We start from the raw sequence: 6,835 nt of genomic DNA, 5'->3' as shown, positions 1-6,835 counted from the left end.
GGATCTTCATCCATTGCTGATGAGAATGTAGAATGGTGCCACAACTTTGGAAAACAGTCTTGCAGTTCCTCAACAAGTTAAACATAGAGTTACTGTGTGATCCATCAGTTCCACTCCTAGGTATATACCCAAGAGAATTGAAAACATATGTCCACACAAAAACTTGTATATGAACGTTTACAGAAGCATCATTCATTATAGCCAAAAAGTGAAAACAACCCAAATGTCCATCAATTGATGAATGGATAAATAAAATCATGCATATCCAGACGATGGACTATTATTTGGCAATAAAAAATGAATGAAGTACTGATACATGCTACAACATAAATTAACTTTGAAAACGTGCTAAGTCAAATAATCCAGTCACAAAAGACTTCATAGTACATGCTTCTATTCCAGAGTATTCAAATCGATAGAGACAGAAAGTAGATTAGTGGTTGCCTAGGGCTTGGATTTGGTAGGGGAATAAGGAGTTACTGGTAAAAAATAAAACCAAAACCAAAATTGTTGCCGTCGAGTCAATTCTGACTCATAGTGACCCTATAGGGCAGAGAAGAACTGCCCCTAGGGTTTCCAAGGAAAGCCTGCTAGATTCAAACTGCCGACCTTTTGGTTAGCAGCCGAACTCTTAACCACTGTGCGCCAGGGTTTCCTGGAGATAAAGAGTGAGGGGTAAGTATATTAACTGTAGCCTGTGTGGTTATGTGGTTCATGATGTGTGTCATACATATCTTGACATTGTAGTTTGTTGCTAGTATGTTACTTTTGCATTCCAAGCAGTCATGCCATTGAACTAGAAAATTGGTATCCTCGAGCTGTTTTTCTTTTGACTTTAATTATAGGAGTCTCCAACTGCTGTTTCCAAAGGTTCATTTACCACACTTAAAGCTTTTTTTAATGGTGGTGATGATGATTTAAAAAAAAAAAAAACTCTACATATGTTGTCTTTAACTGTAGCCAGGAAAAATGAAGAACAAACCCTTCTTTTAATAGTAATATTAGATGTTAGGTTGCTTATAAAGAAGACCCACTACAAAAATTAGAAACTGCACGTTTATTATATATAAGGATGCGATTGTAAAGACTTTTTAATTAATGATTTCACAGTCCAATAGAATATCAGAGTCGGAAGAAATCTGAGATAATGTAGTCCAGAGATTGGCAAACATTTTTACTCAATATTTGAGGCTTTGATGGCCATATGCGCTCTGTCACAATTACTTGACTCTGCCTTTGTAGTGCAAAAGCAGCCATAGACAATACATAAATGAATGAGAGTGTTTGTGTTCCAATAAAACTTTATTTACAAAAACAGGCTACCAGACAGATTTTGCCAGACCCTATTCTATTTCAAATCCTTCATTTCCCCGTTTAGGAAACTGAAGTACAGAGAGGGAATGTGACTACCCCAGCTAAGTTCACAAAGCTGACCAGTGGCACAGCTAAACTAGAGCTCATTTCGATGCTCCTTTTCACCATAGAGGGGAAGCCACGTTTAAGCTTTGTCCCCAATAATTGAATCATATTTTTTCCCAAATTGAATTTATTATCTCTTTCAATCTACTAAGTAATTGGAATGCATAATTAATTTTTCCCTCTTTTTGGTCACCTGCTGAGTCTTAGAAATTGATGTGTATTCAGTTAATAGCATCAGGTTATATAGCATATTTAGGGCACATATTTAAGAAATTAATATAATCCTAGTTTCTCAGGGAACTTATAGCACAATAGGTAGTGTGACACAAATCACAGAGAGTTTTGAAGCCACAACATAACAAATCCAGAAAAAGAGTACATGTAATAGAAAGAAATGAACTTGTAATCCAAACATCTGAATTAGAGCTCTACTTCTTCCACTGGCTAAATATAGAATGTTAGTGTAGTCCCTTAAGCTAACCTAGCATTAATTCGTTTATCTACAAAAGAGAGATAATATACTCTTTTTCATATATTTCGGTTGTTGCTGTTGTTAGGTGTCATTGAGTTGGTTCTAACTCATAGCGACCCTGTATGTACAACAGAACAAAACTCTATCCAGTCCTGCACCATCATCACAATCATTGCTGAGCTTGAGCCCATCATTACAACCACGGTGTCAGTCCATTTTGTTGAGGGTCTTCCTCTCTTTTGCTGACCATCTACTTTACTAAGCATGATGTCCTTCTCCAAGGACTGGTCCCTTCTGATAATGTGTCCAAAGTAGAATTCTTTCCATTCTCGCTTCTAAGGAGTATTCTGGCTGTACTTCTTCCAAGACAGACTGGTTCGTTCTTCTGGCAGTCCATCGTATATTCAATATTCTTTGCCAACACCATAATTCAAAGGCATCAGTTCTTCTTTGGTCTCCCTACTCATTGTCCAGCTTTCCCATGCGTATGAGACCATTGAAAATACCATGTCTTGGGTCAGGCGCACCTTAGTCTTCAAGGTGACATCTTCGCTTTTGAACACTTCAAAGAGGTCTTTTGCAGCAGATTTGCCTAATGCAACACGTCGTTTGATTTCTTGACTGCTGCTTCATGGGCTTTGATTGTGGATCCAAGATGAAATCCTTGACAACTTCAACATTTTCTCCATTTATTATGATGTTGCTTATTGGTCCACTTGTGAGGATTTTTGTTTTCTTTATGTTGAGGTGTAATCCGTACGGAAGGCTGGAGTCTTTGATCTTCATCAGTAAGTACTTCAAGTCCTCTTCGTTTTCAGTAAGCAAGGTTGTATTATGTGCATATCACGGGTTGTTAATAAGTCTTCCTCCAATCCTGATGCTGCATTCTTCTTCATATAGTCCAGGTTCTCAGATTATTTGCTCAGCATACAGATTGAATAAGCATGGTGAAAGGATACAACCCTGACATACACCTTTCCAGATTTGAAATCACACAGTATCCTCTTGTTCTGTTAGAACGACTGCCTCTTGATCTATGTACAGGTTCCTCATGAGCACAATTAAGTGTTCTGAAATTCCCATTCTTCGAAACGTTATCCATAATCTGTTATGATCCACACAGTCGAATGCCTTTGCATAATCAATAAAACACAGGTAAACACCTTTCTGGTATTCTCTGCTTTCAGCCAAGATCCATCTGACATCAGCAATGATATCCCTTGTTCCACATCTTCTTCTAAATCTGGCTTGAATTTCTGGTAGTTCCCTGTTGATGTATCGCTGCAACCATTTGTGAATTATCTTTTGGCAAAATTTTACTTGTATGTGATATTAATGATATTGTTCGATAATTTCCCCCATTCTGTTAGATCACCTTTCTTCAGAATGGGCACAAATATGGATCCCTTCCAGAAGGTTGGCTACGTAGGTGTCTTCCAAATTTCTTGGCAAAGATGAGTGAGCACCACCAGCACTGCATCCATTTGTTGAAACATCTCAATTGGCATTCCGTCAATTCCTGGAGTCTTATTTTTTGCCAATGCCTTCAGTGTAGCTTTGACTTCTTCCTTCAATACTATCAGTTCTTGATCATACGCTACCTACTGAAATGGTTGAACATTGGTCAAATCTTTTTGGTACAGTGACTGTATTCCTTCCATCTTCTTTTGATGCTTCCTGTGTCGTTCGATATTTTGCCCATAGTATCCTTCAATATTGCAACACGAGGCTTGAATTTTTTTTTTAGTTCTTTCAGCCTAAGAAATGCCAAGCGTGTTCTTCCCTTTTGGTTTTCTTACTCCAGGTCATTGCACATTTCATTATAATACTTTATTTTGTCTTTTCAAGCCACTCTTTGAAATCTTCTGTTAAGCTCTTTTACTTGATCATTTCTTCCATTCGATTTGGCTGTTCTATGTTCAAGAGCAAGTTTCAAAGTCTCTTCTGACATCCATTTTGGTCTTTTCTTTCTTTCTTGTCTTTTAAATGTCCTTTTGCTTTCTTCATACATGATATCCTTGGTGTCATTCCATAACTCATATGGTCTTCTGTCATTAGTGTTCAATGTGTCAAATCTATTCTTCAGATGATCTCTAAATTCAGGTGGAATATACTCAAGGTCCTATTTTGGCTTTCATGGACTTGTTTTAATATTCTTCTGCTTGAATTTGAAGTTGCATATGAGCAATTGATGGTCTGTTCCGCATTCGGCCCCTGGCCTTGTTCTATCTTATGATATTGAGCTTCTCCATCATCTCTTTCCACAGATGTAGTCTGTTTGATTCCTGTGTATTCCATCTGGTGAGGTCCATGTGTATAGTCGCTGTTTATGTTGTTGAAAAAACGTATTTGTAATGAATAAGTCGTTGGTCTTTCAAAATTCTATCATATGATCTCCAGTGTCATTTCTATCATCAGTGCCGTATTTTCCAACTACTGATCCTTCCTCTTTGTTTCCAACTTTCGCATTACAATCATTAGTAATTATCAATGCATCTTGATTGCATGTTTGGTCAATTTCAGACTGCAGAAGTTGGTAAAAATCTTCAATTTCTTCATCTTTGGCATTAGTGGTTGGTGTGTGTCTTAGTTATCTAGTGCTGCTATAACAGAAATACCACAAGTGGATGGCTTTAACAAAGAGAAATTTATTCTTTCACAGCTAGGAGGCTGGAAGTCTGAATTCAGGGCGCCAGCTTCAGGGGAAGCCCTTCTGTCTCTGTCAGCTCTGGAGGAAGGTCCTTGTCACCAATCTTTCCCTGCTCTAGCAGCTTCTCAGCGCAGGGATCCCAGGTCGAAAAGACGCACACTCCTGACTTACTTTCTTGGTGGTATGAGGTCCCTAGTCTCTATTTTATATCTCCAAAGAGATTGATTTAAGACCCAACCTAATCTTGTAGATTGAGTCCTCCCTTATTAACACAGCTGCAGCTAATCCCACCTCATCAACATCATAGAGGTAGGATTTACGACATAGGAAAATCACCTCAGATGACAAAATGGAGGACAATCACACACAATACTGGGAATCATGGGCTAGCCAAGTTGACATACATTTTTTTGGGCAGGGCACAATTCAATCCATAACAGTGTGTAAAATTGAATAATATTTGTATTAACTCATCCTCTTTGTAGGTTATGGATATTATCCTATCACTGACAGCATTTTACTCCAGGAAAGATCTTGAAATGTTCTTTTTGATGATGAGTACAATGCCATTCCTCTTCAATTTGTCATTCCTGGCATAGTAAACCGTATGATTGTCTGATTCAGAATGACCAATACCAGTCCATTTCAGCTCACTAATGCTTAGGATATCTATCTTTATGTGTTCCGTTTCATTTTTGACGACTTCCAATTTTCCTAGATTCATACTTTGTACATTCCATGTTCCTATTATTAATGAATGTTTGCAGCTGTTTCTTCTCATTTTGAGTCATGCCACATCAGCAGATGAAGGTTTCAAAAGTTTTACTCCATCCACGTCATTGAGGTCGACTCTACTTTGAGGAGGCAGCTCTTCCCCAGTCATGTTTTGAGTGCCTTCCAACCTGAGGGGCTCATCTTCAGGCACTATATCAGACAACGTTCTGCTCCTCCACTGACCAATTTTTTCAGAAGTAGACTGCCAGGTCCTTCTTCTTAGTCAGTCTTAGTCTGGAACCTCCTCTGAAACCTGTCTACCATGGGCTACCCTGCTGGTATTTGAAATACTGGTGACATAGCTTCTAGCATTTTAGCGACACACAAGCCACTATAGTATGACAAACTGACAGACGAGTGGAATTCTAGCGAGGTTTAATTGAGATAATGGATGTGAGATTACTTGTAATTTGTAACGAGCTATGCATATGAAAGGACTAATTATTGCCTAGTCAATGAAGAAAAAACCCAAACCAAACCTGTTGCTGTGGAGTCAATTCCGACTCAGCTACCCTATAGGATAGAGTAGAACTGCCCTATAGGGTTTCCAAAGCTGTAATGTTTATGGAAGCTGACTGCCACATCTTTCTTCTGTGGAGCAGCTGGTTAGTTTGAACAGCTGACCTTTCAGTTAGCAGCCCAGCTCTTAACCACTGCGCCACCAGAGATCCTTCAAAGAATAAAGCAGAGGTCTTATTTTGTGCTGTCTCCACCAATCTGCATTTTATTTTTCCTTTTTTTTATTGTAAAAATATAGGTAACACATTTACCAATTCAACATTTTTCACTTGTACAATTCAATGAAGCCAATTATATCAATCATATTGGGTAACCATCTCCATCAACAGAAATTCAATGTTAACTAAACACAGATTTCCCTCTTTCTACTTCCTTGCTGCTCCTGGTAACCACTGTTAAACTCTGATCTTTATACCTTTGCCTATTCTAAGTGTTTCATATTAATGAAATCATACAATATTTGTCTGTTTGTGATTGACTTATTTCACTCAGCATAATGTTTTCAAGGTTCATCCATGTTGTGACATGTATCAGGACTTCATTTCTGGTTATGGCAGAGTAATATTCCATTGTGTGTATATATCACATTTTTGAAAAATCCATTCATCTGTTCATGAAATTTGGGTTTTTTTCCCCCATCTTTTGGCTACTGCGAATAGATTGTGCTGTGATGAACATTTTTGTACAGGTATTTTTTAGTGTCACTAACTTCAAATCTCTTGAGTATATACTTAAGAGTGGTACTGGTGGATCATAAAAGGCATCCATATTGGAAAGGAAGAAGTAAAACTATCCCTTTTTGTGGACGACATGATCCTATTTGTAGAAGACCCCCCAAAATCCACAAGAAAGCTACTAGAGCTAATAAATGAATTAAGAAAAATGGCAGGATACAAGGTCAATTTGCAAAAATCAGTCAGGTTTTTATACATCAGCAAAGAAGAAGCTGAGAAGGAAATTAAGAAAACAATCTCGTTTACAATAGCATCTAAAATAATAAA

Source organism: Trichechus manatus, unplaced genomic scaffold (genome assembly GCF_000243295.1).
Source record: "Trichechus manatus latirostris isolate Lorelei unplaced genomic scaffold, TriManLat1.0 scaffold00070, whole genome shotgun sequence".
NCBI classification, from domain to species: Eukaryota; Metazoa; Chordata; class Mammalia; order Sirenia; family Trichechidae; genus Trichechus; species Trichechus manatus.
Note: the sequence above shows the minus strand (reverse complement) of the source record.